Raw genomic sequence first — 15568 nt, 5'->3', positions numbered from 1 at the left:
ACCATATACTAATATTAACCATATTAAAATTAATAAACTAGTAACATTGGATGACATTTCTGGACAAAACCTGGATGACTGAAGAAAATGGGAAATTGTATACTTTTCTGAGCTTTGAGAAGTTTGTTACATATATTACCTAATCTAAAAAATGAAATGCTTTAAAAGATCAACTAATCTTTTAATTATAAATTTATTAATCCTAGATCAAATCTAATAAAAATGCAATTCCTTTATGAAGTGCAAAATATTATCAAAGGACCTAATAGAAATTTGCTCAATTGATAGGTATACCATGTTCATGAATAGGGAGCCTAAGAGTCTTAAGAGTTTCAGTTCTTTTTTTTTTTTTAAGAGTTTCAGTTCTATCTCAATTTATAAATTCAATAGGTTTTCCAACAAAAACTCGAGTGTGTGTGTGTGAACTAGACAAATGGGATTTTTAAAATTCATAATGGAAAAAAAAATAAAATTCATAATGGAAGAATTATGCCCCTCCATAGCCCATAAATATCTGGAGAGGGGTGGGAAACCTAGGAAGCTTGCCTGACAAGATACAAAGACTTAAAAGCTTACAGTAATTGATAGGTAGGATATAGTAGGTCACACCAACACAACATTCATACTGCAATTAACAAAAAACAAAATAACATTTTATTTATTTTTTTTTTCAAAATAACATTTTAAAATGAGAACAAAAAGCAATAAGGACTAAACAAATTGGAATTTCAAAGAAGGAAGCCTTTCTGAGATGAACTGATGGTTTGGCCATTTTCTTCCCTGAGGGCATTTTTGGATTCTGGGCCTGAAACTGAGGATTGGTTTGGGCCATGCAGAAAGAGCTCTGCTGAGGAAAAGAAAATCACAAGGCTCTTAGTTACAAGCTCACTGGAAACCCGAGAACCCCAAGTACATGATGGTTTTCTCACAGGACGTTTGCTGAATTCCAGAGCTGTACATGACATGCTAGAAGCTGATCCCAGGGCTTTCAAAAAGCAGGATGAACTCTCCCATAATCTCACCATTTTTAGAAGACTAGATTTCATTGGCAGGAGGAGTTTACCCAAAATACACAGAGAGCAGCATGATTGCCTGGCACTTGAGGTGAGCGTGGGAACTACAAACAAGCATAAGGGATCTTTTGGGGATGATGGATCTGTTCTAAACATGGATTAGAGGTAACAGTCTAGTGTCCAGAATAAAGACTTCTTAGAACTGAGTAATAAACGAGCAAGGATTTGAGTAGATATCTCTTCAGAGAAGATACACAGATGGCCAATAAACACATAAAAGAAGCTTAACATTATTAGTCATTAGGGAAATGTAAGTTATAACCACAAAAAATAGCCTCTAGTATGGCTATAATCAAGACATGATTATTAAATGTGGGCAATGATGTGGAGAAATTAGAACTCTCAAAAATTGCTAGTGAGAATACAAAATGCAGCAACTTTGGAAAGCAGTCTGGCTGTTCTTCAAAAAGTTGAACATAGAGCAGCCATGTGACCCAGCAATTCTACTCCTATGTTTAGGAGGAATACTTCTTCTACACATCTTGTACATGGATCCTCATGGCCTTGTTATAGTAGCCAAAAAATGAAAGCAACCCAGATGTCAACAGATGAATGGGTAAAAACAAACAACCCCCCCCACCCAGAACAACTCTATTCATATAATGAAATGCTGTTCAGCCATAAAGAACAGACGCAAGGTAAAAGTGAACCTCGAAGGCCTGCTCAGTGAAAGAAGCCAATCACAAAATGTCATGTATGATTCCCTTTATATGAAATGTCCCAAATAGGGAAATCCTACAGAGATTGATAAATAAATAAGTGATTTTTCAGGAGGTGGGGGAGGAAAGAATGAAGGATGACCGCTGGTGAGATGAGGTTCCTGCTTGGGGTGATAAAAATATCCCAGAACTAAATAACGGTGATGGTTGTTCAACTTTGTGTATACTAAAATACAAAAACCCCACTAAATTGTGTACTTTAAAAGGATAAATTTTAATATATAAAAGTTCTCTCAATTTTTTAAAGTTGCATGGAGGCAGCTCTGCCATGCTAAAGTTTTGGATAGTGTATTGACAGGTTAATTGGCAAAGCTAGTGATTCAAATTTCCTTTGTGTTTGAATTAAAGTTCAATTAATTTTTTTAAATCATTATATATATATATATATATATATATATATATATATATATTTAAAATTTATTTGAGACAGAATACAAAAATGTTGGAGGGTCAGAGGAAGAGGGAGAAGCAGACTCCCACTAAGGAGGGAGCCCAATGCAGGGCCCAATTTCAGGACTCCAAGATCATAACCTGAGGCAAAGGCCGATGCTTAACCAAGGTGCCGCCAGGTGCTCCCAAAGTTCAATTTAAGTGTCATCCAAAATATATTCCTTAAAAAAAAAGAAAAGAAAAAAAGATTTGATAGCATGAGAGGGAGAGAGGAAGAAGCAGACTCCCCACTGAGCATGGAGCCCATCATGACCTGAGCCGGAATTAGACATTTAACCAACTGAGCCACCCAGGCACCCCTTTCCAAATATTTATTCTTTTTTTCCCCCAAATATATATTCTTCTATAAATTCCAAAATACATTCTTAAAAGGAAAAAAGGAAAAAGAAAATAATTTTCTATAAACCATTTACTTGTGTTTCCCTAGAATGGGTGAATTCTGCAGTTGATAAATTAAGCGTTAATAAAGCTTTTTTTCTTTTTTTTTTTAAGCCAAAAAGCACAAATCTGTAATCCATTTCATGGGTTTAAGAGCAGGATAGACTGCAGAAGACAGGATTAGTGCTCAAAGGTAGATTAACAGAAAAATCCAAGCAAAGGCAGTACGAAAAATGCAAAAACAAATCTACAAGAAAACACAGGAGGCAACGTAATCTAAAGGTGTGTAACTAAAGTCGCAGACAGAAATGTAATGGGGCAGAAGCAGTATTTGGTGAAATAATGGCTGAGAAGACAGATTTATAAGCCTCAGCAAACTCCATATGGAATAAAAACAAAGAGACCACATCTAAGAATGTCATAATCAAACTGCTGAAAACGAAAGACGGTGAAAATCCTAAAGACAGCCAGAGAAGAATGACACATAGCCTTTGAAAGGGTAACAATACTAGTGGCTGACTTTTCAGCAGAGACGGAAGCCAGCAGACAGGAGAATCTTTAAACTGCTAAAAAGAAAAGAAAACACCCTACCAACTGAGAAATCCATATTTGATGAAAAGTATTCTCACATGCTAAGTCAAAAAGGGCATTTTCACACAGACAAAAGCGGAGAGAATTTAGCACTACTAAATCAGTGCTACCAAAGATACTGAAGGAAGTACTTCAGCCCAAAGAAAAATGACCCCCAGAATGAAGTAGGGAACCAGAAGGGAGAATAAAAAGCAATGGCAAAGGTAAAATTTGTAGGCAAATGTTAAAGCATATTGACTATTTAAACAATAATGTCTTGAAGACAGCATTATATATTTTATTTCTGTGGAAGTAAACATTTACATATTTATATTCTGTGGAAGTACATTTTGTGGAATAAATAACTGGCTTATAGAGGTAAAATATAATATGTGGAATATATAACAGTGGTTATGTATGATGAATATATAACGCTGGTGGAAATGTAGTAGAAAAAGTAAGTGGAGTACATGCAGGATCTTTATTTGGCAAGTGGTAAAAGTACTATTTAAAAAACTACAATAAAATAATGTCCAGAGTAACTATTAAAATAATTACAAGAACAAATAACTTGAAAATTTAAGATTCAAGGGGAAAGGAATTAAAAATGCAATGAATCCCAAACAAATGACAAGAGGGCTAAAGGTACAAAGGATAGAACAAATTGAAAAAAAAGCAAAAGGATAGCTATAAACCATACACACTAGTACTTATATTAAATGTAAGTGGACTAAAAAACCTGATGAAAAGTCAGAAAGTGTTGAATGATGAAAAAAATCAAAACCCAATATATGACATATATAAGAAACCAACTGAGAGAAACCAACAGAAAGGCTGAAATTAAAAGATGGAACAATCTGTTGACATGGTAAATCAAAGGAAAGGAGATGTAAACATTTATCGTACACAGCAGGCTTTGAGGCAAGAATTACTAGAGCTGAAGAGGACATTTTATAATACAGGACATTTGTAGTGTCCTTTTGTAATGAGAAGCTTATTTACTAGGAAGATATAAAAGTTCTAAATTTATATGCACCTAATAACACAGTCTTGAATACATACAGCAAAAATTAAGCCAGAAAGAGAAATAGAATAGCCATCATAATTAGAGATTTTTAACACAGTAACTGATAGAACAACAGAAGAAAAAAAAAAAAGCACCTGTTCCACACACACACTAAGGAATTTGAATAACTCAATTCACCAACTTGACCTGATTGACATTGGAACACTATATCCAACGATTGCAGAATGCACATTCTTTCCAAGTACACATGGAACTTTCAGCAAAGTAGACCATATGCTGGCCCATAAGGCAAGTCTCAATAAATTTCAAAGAAATGAAATAACACAAAGTATGTTCTCTGACCACAGTAGAATTAAATTCGAAATCAATGACTGAAAGACAGCAAGAGAGTTCCCAGAATGAGGAACCAATTATATAGGAAGGGCAACATAAGACTAGGACCTACACAAATTAAAAAACAAAACAAAACAAAACAAAACATATGGGCTTATAACGTGCCAGGAACTCTGCTAAGCCCTAACAATCCTATGAGATGGAGACTATGATTCCCATTTTACAGATGAAGTTGATGTACACGGAGGTTAAGAAAGTTGCTCCGGGTCACAGCTAGTAAGTGACGGCGCCCGAGTAAGTTAGAGCCCGCGGGGTGGAGCACTGTGCGGGTTGTGCTGTGCAGCCTGCACGAGTGTTCTCCGCTTCTGCTGGGGCGGACCTCGCACTTGGCCGCCCGGCCCCTGCCGGCCACGTCGTCCCTGGGTTGCCAGGTCGGCACAGCTCCGCGGGAGCGAGCGGGGCGGGTCTGGCGAGCAGCAGAAGGCAGCGCCCCGGCCCCCCGGGAGGGCGCAGCGCCTGGCGCCGCAGGAAGCCGGGACCTCGCCCTTGCTGGGGGCGCCGCTCTGACCCGGGCAGCAGGGGGCGCAGGCTCCCCCCGGGGGCTCCGCGGAGGCGAGCGGCGGTGGCGGTGGCGGCCCCAGCCCGGCCCGCGGGAGGCCGTCAGCTCCGCTCGCCGCGCGCTTCCTTCCTCTTTATCAGACGGGCCGGGGCCGCGGCGCGCGGCGGGGGCACCTCCGGCCTCCTCCCCTCCTTCCGGGGCCGAACGGCCGCTCCAGCCGGGGAGGGGGACACGCTGCGCCCCGAGGTGAAGGCCCCCCTTGGGCTCCGCGCGCCCCAGCCCCTCCGCGCGCCCCCGGGGGGACCGCGACGGCGCAGGTGCGGGTGCGGGTGCGGGTGCGGGTGCGGGGAGGGCGGGCGCAGCCGCCGCGGTGCGTCCCCGGTGCTGGGACCCCGCTCCCCGAGCCCCGCGGGGGGCGGCGGGGGAGGGGGGAGGCGGGAGGGAGGAGGGGGGAGGCGGGAGGGAGGAGGGGGGAGGGGGTCCGCCCCGAGAGCGCCGGAGCCGCCGCGGCGCCGAGACACACCCGGTGGGGGGAGGAGGAGCGGCTCGGGGGAGGGGGGCCGGGGGGGCGGGGTCCCTCGGGAGAAGGACCCACAGCCCCGGCGGCGTCTCTCGGTCCCTTCTCCCGCAGTGAGAACGGCCACACCTCCAGTTTTTCAAGTGATCCCTTTCTCTGACTTCCTCGGTCAAATACGGGTAAATAATTTTCGGCGACCAACTTGTGCCACTTAACTGTGTTCAGCTTATGTATGATGTACAGGTAAATCTAAAGAATATATGAATGTGTAAAAAATGTTTCAAATCTTTTAATTTTTAAAAAAGATTTTTATTTACTTATTCATGAGAGACACAGAAAAAGAGGCAGAGGCAGAGACACAGGCAGAGGGAGAAGCAGGCTCCATGCAGGGAGCCCGACGTGGGACTCGATCCCAGGACCCCAGATCACGCCCTGCGCCCAAGGTAGAAACTCCTCCACCGAGCCACCCAGGCGTCCCTTAAATCTCTTAATCTCGTCAGTAATTGAAGCAGGGATGATTTTTACCCCCGTCCCCTTTTTAAGATAAGGAAGTGCAAGCATAGAAAAACTAGGTTCAATCATTTGCCCAAGGCCACTTGCCCAGGAATGTGATAGAGACGCGTCCTGCTATGTCTATGTCGTGGTCGCTGGGCCTGAGTCAGAGCTGTCACCTCCCCTGAGCGGGGAGAGGCCCCAGCGGGGACTCAGCAAGGCTGATTTCTGGGCCCAGCCGTGTGGCTGCCCAGAGCTCCCCAAGTAGACTTTTCCAGCGGCCCCCAGGGTCAGGGCTGTACCTTGCTCAGCCCCAGCCTGAGCCCGTCAGTGGGCGCCCGGGGAGCAGAACTCAGCCCGTTGGGACACTAAGTACCAAGTGCGCTGGCACTTATGTTTCCTCTGAAAGGGGAGGGTCCTGTCTGGTGAGACTCTGGGGCCCTGGGAGCCAGACAGGGGCCTCAGAGATAGATGCGCAGCTCCCTGTCTGCAGAGGTCACTGTAAGCCAGCAAAACCGTCCTGCTGGGGAGAAATGGGCCACTCCCCATCCATCAGGGGAGGGGCAGGGAAAGAAAAGCCTGGGTACTTGTCTCTCCCTTTCCTTCACTGGAGGCACGTTATGTCAACGGTGTCATGTCCTTCTCTTAAATAGTTCACTGCACAGAAAACCTTCATCTCTACACGTGCTCCAAGACCCCTGTGGTCCTTAGCAGTTGCCTATTTTAATCATTTTTATTTTTTTTTAAGATTTTGTTTATTTATTCATAGAGACACACACAGAGAGGGAGAGAGGCAGAGACACAGGCAGAGGGAGAAGCAGGCTCCATGCCTGGAGCCCGAGGCGGGACTCGATCCCGGGACTCCAGGATCACACTCCAGGCTGCAGGCGGCGCTAAACCACTGGCACCACCAGGGCTGCCCTTTAATCATTTTTTAAACTGGACCTAAAGACAAAAGTGCACATAAAGTGGAGCCCAACTCACTGGTGCTTAGTATTGATGTGATTATCAAGAGAGCCTTTTTTGTTTTTTGAAAGAAAAATTCTGCAAGGCTCTAAAGATACCTTTCAACTTGGCATTCTGAGCCAACTTGCATTCTCAGACGCTTCTCAGAACGCACGGCGACAGCAAGCTGGAAATCCTCCAGCACCCTCGGCTCATCCGTGAGTGAACTCAGGATGAGTGACTTGCCCACGGCCCCTTAATTAGTTGCAGTATGGGGGCCCCTAGGACAGTGTTCTTGGGACTAGACAATGCCACGGCCACTGGGTAGGGTGGAATCGCATCTTGATCCCCTCTGCTTGGCTCCCAGGAGTTCTCTGACTTCACAAGACATGGGTTTAACAAATGATCCTTGGGATCCAGAATCTTTTTCTCCTGTTAAAACACACTTAACTATATCAGATGCTCCATTCATTAAAAAAAATACCATGAGTGCCTCCTGGGTACAAGGCACCGACTGATTATGAATAAATGGAGACACGTGATTTTTGCCTTCCAGGAGCTTCCAGGATCACAAGGGAGCAAAGACATAAACACAAATAACCAGGCAATAAAAGCAGGTGAGAAATGATTCGCAAGAGACTTAAAAGCGCTGTTCATTCCTTCACTCATGCATATTTATGGAGCCTACCTTGAGATGACTTGAAAGGGAAAATTGCTTTTCACTGGGAAAATCAATAGGATATCAAGGAGAATAATTTCATAAAAGGTTTTTAACTGTTTAAGTGATTGTCAAAGTAGTTCTGCCCACTGTAGAAATTTTGGAAAGTACAGAAAAAAGTAAAAGAAGCATATACACAAATTTCCCCCAAATTCACCACCAGAGGCAATCCGTTCATGATGTGTTTTCCCACCTATCGGCTAGGATTTTTTTTTTTCCTTTAAGAATTTTACAACTTAGTTTCCATTACAAATCTATCCTATCTTTTTTTTTTTAATTTTATTTATTTATGATAGTCACAGAGAGAGAGAGAGAGAGAGGCAGAAACACAGGCAGAGGGAGAAGCAGGCTCCATGCATCGGGAGCCCGACGTGGGATTCGATCCCCGGTCTCCAGGATCGCGCCCTGGGCCAAAGGCAGGCGCCAAACCGCTGCGCCACCCAGGGATCCCAAATCTATCCTATCTTAAGCATTTCCCGCATCATCTGGAACTCTCGATTATTAGAAGGCTATTTGCCCAACGCTTTTCATCACATGGACGCATCATAATGGACTCACTGATTCCCCGGCTCTCTGTTGGGTGTTTAGGTTGTTTCCAGCTTTCTGTTATCCCACATTTACATCGCAGTGGGTATCTCTGCGTGTACGTCTTTGACCGAATTTCAACTTTCATGTTCGGAGAAAATAATCAGAAGTGTGAAGCAGAAGTATGAACCTCTTAAGAGAATTGGCATGTATCACCAAGTTATTTGCTGGAGAGTTTCTAAGGAAATGGTTCAAAAAAAAAAATACACAGGGACAGACAGGAGGCACATTTTTCAGGCTTTTGATAAATACCAAGTGGTTTGCCAGAAACCTCTCACCGGTTTACCCCCCTCCCCCTAGCACCCAGGCGGATGCCATCTCCCCATGCTCCAGCTAGCAGGGAGCAGTGTCTTTGCTGACTTAATGGCATCTTATTATTGCTGTTCACCTTCTTTTGGCCTTTAGACAGACGGAGCATCCTTTTCTTCCCTCCTCCAAGTGTTCTCTGGCCACTTCTATTTGCTTTTTATTAAGTCCATTGCCTCTTTATCCATGAGCATCTTTGTGTGTGTGAATGTGTGTGTGTGTGTGTTTATTGATTTATGTGGGTTCTTCATAAATTAAGGGTTCTAACCATCTGTCTGTGGTATTTTCTGCAAACATTCTTTCCAGTTGTTTGTCTTTTAATTTTGCTTGTATTTTTTAATCACACCGGAATTTTTTGTTTTTTTGTAGCATGGATCTGTCAAACATTTCCTCTGTGGTTTCTTCCACGGCTTTGAAGCTTAGAAAGCCCTTCCCCATGTACAGAGCAGTTGAGGAAGGGAGTTCCCAGGTGAGGGATACAATGGGGCCTTGGCCCGGAGGCCAGAGGCGATGATGCCACAGTGGGTGCCTGGACTGGACTCGTAGTTTGGGGCCGGATCAGGGAGCGTTTTTGAGGCTGAGCTGTAGCGTGACAGGGGAGCTACCAATGCTTTCCATGCTGAGAGAAGATGTAGGGGACTGGGACCAATAGGAACCTATTCTGGAAAGCTCTTATGGGAATCCAAAGTTCATAGCTCAATGACACGTGAGAACTCTCTCCTCTTTCTTGTGAGTCTGCAGCCATTTGGGGCTTTGAGGTGATGTTTCTGCTCTGATCCTGGAAGGATCTCCCAGGGCCACAGGTTTCCCTCTTATTTCACAGCGGAGGAATTCCTGCTGTTGGCCCACCACTTTGTGACACCTTCGCTCTCCCCCACCCGGGGCCCATCCTCCCGGACCGTGGACCTTGGGAGTAGGCCTTCACTTCTCTGCCTTTAATGTAAAAGGTTGTTGCAACAACCGATTCTGCTAGAGAAACCACACTGGAGCAATTTGTAAAATCTCTGGGAAGGAGTCCTTCTGGGTGGCCGGATTTTTGGTGAGTAAAAAGCTTACTCCTTAGAGGACTGTATTGTAGTTTCTGATTAGACACCCTGCAGAAATGTAGTTTACCTCTTGGCCCTTTAGTTCATTCCTTTGACAAGACTGTCCAATACAGTCTTGAATGAGGAATCCTTAAAGATGTAAAGATGGCCCGGAATCCCCGGCCCCCAACGCAAACATTTCCCTTTCTTTCCATCCTGCCTTCCATGGCGTGTGCACGCGTGGGACGGAGACCACTGTACAGGCTCTCCCTTAGTACAGACCAGAACTTGGTCATAGGTGTTTAGATTTTATACAGTGCATGTAAAATGATCATTTTTAATCATTTTGTATTGAAATGGGGGTGTACATACAGACTAGTAACAAATGTACAGCTTGATGAAACTCTGCAAACTAAATACACCCATGTTCTGAACTAAACAGCCCCCAAATCAAGAAGTAGACCATTATCAGCCCCTAGGGGCCCCCTCCTGACAGGCTGCAGTTGCTCACCTCCCCCTCTCAAAGGGAACCACTATCCTGATAGCATCAATTAATTTTCAGTGTTTTGTTTTTTTTTTTAAAGTCTTATTAAGGGTGCCTGGGTGGCTCAGTTGGTTAAGCATCTGCCCTCAGCTCAGGTCATGATCCTAGGCGCCTGGAATGGAGCCCCTCATTGGGCTCCCTGCTCAGTGTAGGGTGGGGGGGGTCTGCTTCTCCCTCTCCCTCTGCCACTCCCCTCCTTGCGTTCTCTCTCTTTGTCAAATAAATAAATAAAATCTTGCCCCCCCCCAATAAAGGTCTTATTTGCTTATTTATTTATTTAAATAATCTCTACACTGGATGTGGGGCTCAAACTCACAAGCCTGAGATCAAGAGTCATGTGCTCCCCAGACTGAGCCGGCCAGGCACCTCAATTTTGAGTGTTTTTGACCTCTGTATCAATAAAATCACCAAGAATGTCCTCTGCTCTCTGGCTTCTTTTGCTCAACATTGTGACATTCACCCACACTGTTGGGCATCGCATGGAGCTCGTTCACTTTCCTTGCTGCGTGGCGTTCCAGTGCATGGGGCGTCGCTTATCCACTGCTGTGGAACAAGTTACCACTAAACCTAGTCACTTAAAATGATAACATTTGTTTATTTATTTTAGTTCTTTTTTTCTTTTTTTTTTTTTTTGTGATCCAAGCATTTCATGGAGGGGCTTTGGGGGCAAAGTCAAGGGCCAAGAAGATGATGAGATCCAATGTCCTAGGCCCGGCCAGGATCTCCACAGCTTCATAGACACCCTAGCACAACACTTACTCTCTCATGTTTCTGTGGGTTAAAAATCTCAGAAGCAGCTCAGTTGGACGATTCTACCTCAGAGTCTTGTCTTGTCTTTTTTCTTTTCTTTTCTTTTCTTTTTTCTTTTCTTTTCTTTTCTTTTCTTTTCTTTTCTTTTCTTTTCTTTCTCTTCTTTTTTTTAGATTTATTTATTTATTTATTCATGGGAGACACACAGACACAGGCAGAGGGAGAAGCAAGCTCCCCGCAGGGTCCCAGGACCCCGGGATCACTCCCTGAGCCGAAGGTAGATGCTCAACCACTGGGCCACCGAGGCGCCCCTACCTCAGAGTCTTTCATGAGCTTCACTTGAGACGTCGGGCAGGGCCACGTCATCTGAGAGCGTGACTGGGGCTCCGGGGCCTCCATTCCCAAGATGCGCGCTCGTGTGGCTGTTGGTGGCGGGAGGCCTCAGCACCTCTCCACACGGGCCTCTCTGTCATGCTGCTTGCGTTTCCTCATGACGTGGTGGCTGGCGTCCCACCCCCTTAAGCTGCTTCCAGCTCTTGCTCCATTGCGTCCCCCCGGAGTGAGTGACCGAGGGACCGAGCTGTGGAGGCTGCAGCAGGTCTCATGACCTCACCTTGAAAGCCACCGGTGGTCACTCCTGCCAGAACCCACTGGTCACCAAGTCAGTCCTACCCAGTGTGAGAGGGGACTTCAGAAGCGTGTGACTACAGGGAGGCGGGGACCCTCGTGGGGCCTCATGAGAGGGGGTGGGGTGGCTGCCACATATGGACGAGCCATGAAGAATGCCTTCTGTTGCACTGTCGCGTTATGAATGATCTGCTGTTGCAGTTAATATTGACGCAAACCTCTCTCCGCACACAGCTCCCTAACTCTGCCGAAGGCCTCCTTGGAAATACATCCCTGGGAATGACATTCCCGAATCAAAAGACCTTAAGCTGCTTCCAGCTCTTGCTCCAGTGTCACCCATTGCTTCCAGAAGGATGGTCCCCGTTTTCAGTGCTGGTAGAATGAGTCCACTTCAGCTTTATCTACAAAACGTTGCACACAGAACGTCAAATGATCCTCCGTCATCAAGAAAATGGCAAGTGATGGAGCTCGGTCACTGTTCTGGGCTGTAATACGGTGGTGCCCGGAGGGGCGTCTGTATCATAAAGAACCGGTGACTCTTCTCTAAGAGGCGTGGGATAATAGACCCTCCGGTTAATAGATCCAAACTGGTTTAGAAGTTGCATTTTCTTCCACCTCAAGGAAGGGAAGCAGAGTGAGGTGGGAAGAGCAAGTCGCTTTATGTGCCTCAGTATATCCACCTGTAAAATGGGGATCGTAACACCAAACTCCCAGGATGGTTGTGAAGATTCCAAGGATAACAGACGTAGCATTCCCAGCACCTCACGTAGCAGGCACCCAACAAACGTTGCTTCTCTGGGCCTCTCCCTCTCCCACGGCCTCTTCTTAATTTAGCAAGCGTCACACATTTTACGCTCAGGCTGAAATATGGCCAGTGATATGTCCTTGGTTTCTCCTGGAGAGAGAGAAAAAAAAGGATAATATTCTTTGCCTAATTATAATAGTGATACATGGTCACCAAATAAAAATTTGGAAAGTGTGGGAAAGTACAAAGAAGGAAATAAACATCGCCCACAGTTTCACGCCCCAGATCTGTCCCTGTGAACGTCTGGGTGTGTCTCCTCGGGGGTGTTGGGCCACTTCTTATTCTCAGAATTCTAAGGTGTGGCCCCGGGACCGTGTGACACCTCTGTCGAGGCACCGTCGACATGGAGGATTGCAGGGGTGGGGGGCATGGGAGACATGGGGTCCCAGCTCTGATGGGGTCCTGGAGGCGGCCAAGGGGAGGCCCATGGGCCTCAAGGCTCGGTCCTCACCACCTACAGAGAGCAAGACTGGGAAGCCTTGGACGACAGGCCTGGGCTTTATTCTCCCCCTTCCCCTGCAAGGCCCTGGACAAACTCGTCCAGACTTGGGGCTCCTCCTGTCTCTGGGCCTCAGTTCCCTTATCTATCAAAGGAGCAGAAGGGCCATGAATTTCGGGACTAACATTGTGTGGCGCCAGAGGCATGTGTGAAGAAAGGGCTGCGATGCTCGCAGGGCCTTACCCAGAGGACATCCTCTTTGTGTCATTTATTATTTATTTAAAGATTTTATTATTTTTTTGAGAGAGAGAGAGAGAGGGAGACACAGAACGAGCAGGGAGGAGAGGCGGAAGGAGAGGTAGAAGCAGACTCCCCACTGAGCAGAGAGCCTCCCCAAAGGAGGCCTCGATCCCAGGACCCTGAGATCATGACCCGAGCCGGTGGCAGATGCTTAACCCACTGAGCCACCCAGGCGTCCCACATCCTCTTTATTTCCCCGGTGTCCTCACAGCCCTCGCCTTAGAGGAGGATGGACCTCCTACCAGCCTCGGACCGCCTTAGTACTGGGCCAACTCGATCAGCCTCCTCAGCTGCTCTTGGAGTCCTCGAGTCGGGCATGAAGCCCTCTGGGAGCTGTGTGAGTGTTAGAAACTGCACATGAAGAGGCCTCTGAGGCGATACAGCGGACTTGCGGCCCCGCTGGTGGACAGCGATTGCTCAGGTTCAAATCCCAGCTCCACCACCACCGGCTGCGTGAGCTCAGCCAAGTTACTTAACTGCTCTGTGCCTCCCTCACCTCTAAGTTGGGAAAGATGATGGGAATCAGGCGTGGATTAAATGGGTTCATCGGACGTGAGAACCTTAGAACAGCACTTGACACGCAGCAGGTGCCGGGTGAGCGGTAGGCAGTGTTGCTCTGCTGCCGAAACGCAGGGAGCCCTCGGGAGCGTGCTCTTGAGAATTGTGAACAGATTCCAAAAGTGCAGATGCGTTTGACGTGAAAGTGAAAGTTTCTCTTCCTCCACCTACTCTCACTCTCCAGAAGTAACCACTGTGAGTTCAGTGGGCCACCTTCCAGATCTTTCTCTAGACATACACAATGATCATACGTATCTAGAGTTTTCTTTTAAAAACAACAAATGGTGCATGTTGCCCTGCAACTTGCTTTCTCACTTGCCCTCTTCTTGTGGACAACTACGCCGTCTCCAGTCTCTTCGACTATACAGAACGCAGCAAGGCACATCCTTGTCTAGAGTTTCTTACTCCAAGAGGACTATTCTGAGGGGGAGAGGGTGTGGGGAGAGAGCTGTGCGTCTGCGCCCCTCTGGGAGGACCGAGTCAGAGGCGGTGATGGTCCACGCTTCTCGGCACTGGGTTCTGAGTGGCTGTAACGTGTTGCCCTGGGAGGACGCTCCCGACGCTCCTGAAGCAGGCAAGGGCCTGCCCTGGGGGAGGGGGGGATATCTCCTGGCAAAGAAGACACCTCTGCACGCTGCGGGGAGGACACAGAGAACTCAGCTGACCTTGGGGCCCCTTTCTCACCACTTCCTTTCAAAAATTCTGAGTGAAATAAAAATATTTCATAATCTTTATCATGCAAGCTGTCAAATTACAGAAAAAGATGCAAGAATGGTCCAACAGGGGCACCTGGGTGACTCAGTTGATTGAGCGTCTGACTCTAGGTTTCAGCTCAGGTCATGATCTCGGGGTTGTGGGATCAAGCTCAGCGTTGGGCTCTGCGCTCAATGGGGAGTCGGCTTGCGATCCTCTCTCTCCCTCTCCCTCTGCCCCTGCCTCTCTCTGCCTGTGCCCTTTCTCCCTCTCTCTCTCAAATGGATAAATAAAGAAAATCTTAAAAAAAAAGGATGTCCAGCATATATCTTTGAACTTGCTATTTGCATATAATAGCTGTTGACACTTGGCCTTCTTTGTTTGCTTATCTATGGTGTTTCTCTGTATCTATATTTCTCTAGATCCGTATGTGCATCTATATCAATATATTTTGCCCGAAACATTTCAAAGGAAGTTGTAAATGTCATGACACATCGTCACTAAATAATCCAATCGTCCTCATCTCCTAAGAATGTGGACCTTCCCCTACACAATTTGATGCCTAAGAAAATTAACTCTTATGTTCTAACGTCATCTAATAATAAACTGATTTTCAAATTTCCCAAGTTTTCCTCCAAATATATATTTATTTATACACACACACACACACACACACACAGTTTTACAAACCGTTGGCTCACCATTCTCTTCCCCCCGGAGCCTGTCAGGTAGAGACACCGAAGTTCCCGCAGCCCCAATGAACTGTGGAAGTGCAGGCCTGGGGCGGGAGGCTGGGGACAGGCATTTTCTTACTACATAGGGATGGGGAGCCAGACAGTGGCCGCCACCTTCTTAGGGTGCCTGGAGCTGGAGTGGCAGTACTTGGCAGACACCGATCTAGGTCCTGAGAGCGGCAGTGGCTGGGGCGGGCTCAGCCAGGGATCCGCAGCACCTGCAGCTGCCCGTGTGGCACTTTGAGGACAGACTGGAAAATGTGTCTCTTGTGGGCACCACTCACATGCCGGTGCGCCTGGCTAGGCAGCCGAGTCAGGTTGGATTTCAGCCCCCGTTCCAGTGACAGCACTTTGTGCAGTGTACAAGCTGGGCAACCGCCTGTGGCACCCCTGACCAGGGGGGCTGTGATTTGGCCAGTGA

At 46.6% G+C, this 15568-nt stretch overlaps 1 long non-coding RNA gene across 4 annotated transcripts; it reads left to right on the top strand.

Annotated features, from left to right (window-relative positions):
• Nucleotides 1–5251: 5251 nt before the first annotated feature.
• On the top strand, nucleotides 5252–14452 carry LOC144314675 (uncharacterized). 4 transcript variants are annotated; one of them, XR_013380520.1, is made up of 6 exons: nucleotides 5252–5355; nucleotides 5741–5869; nucleotides 5957–6069; nucleotides 7620–7680; nucleotides 9042–9141; nucleotides 11853–14452. It is a non-coding gene; the product is annotated as an uncharacterized LOC144314675 (long non-coding RNA). The 4 variants fall into 4 exon arrangements; XR_013380518.1 differs by having other exon boundaries at nucleotides 5741–6069; XR_013380521.1 differs by having other exon boundaries at nucleotides 5741–6069; nucleotides 9042–9711.
• Nucleotides 14453–15568: the final 1116 nt, after the last annotated feature.

This window comes from Canis aureus, chromosome 5 (genome assembly GCF_053574225.1).
Source record: "Canis aureus isolate CA01 chromosome 5, VMU_Caureus_v.1.0, whole genome shotgun sequence".
Taxonomy (NCBI): domain Eukaryota; kingdom Metazoa; phylum Chordata; class Mammalia; order Carnivora; family Canidae; genus Canis; species Canis aureus.
The sequence above is the reverse complement of the archived record's forward strand: the minus strand, read 5'-3'. Positions and strand labels throughout refer to the sequence as shown.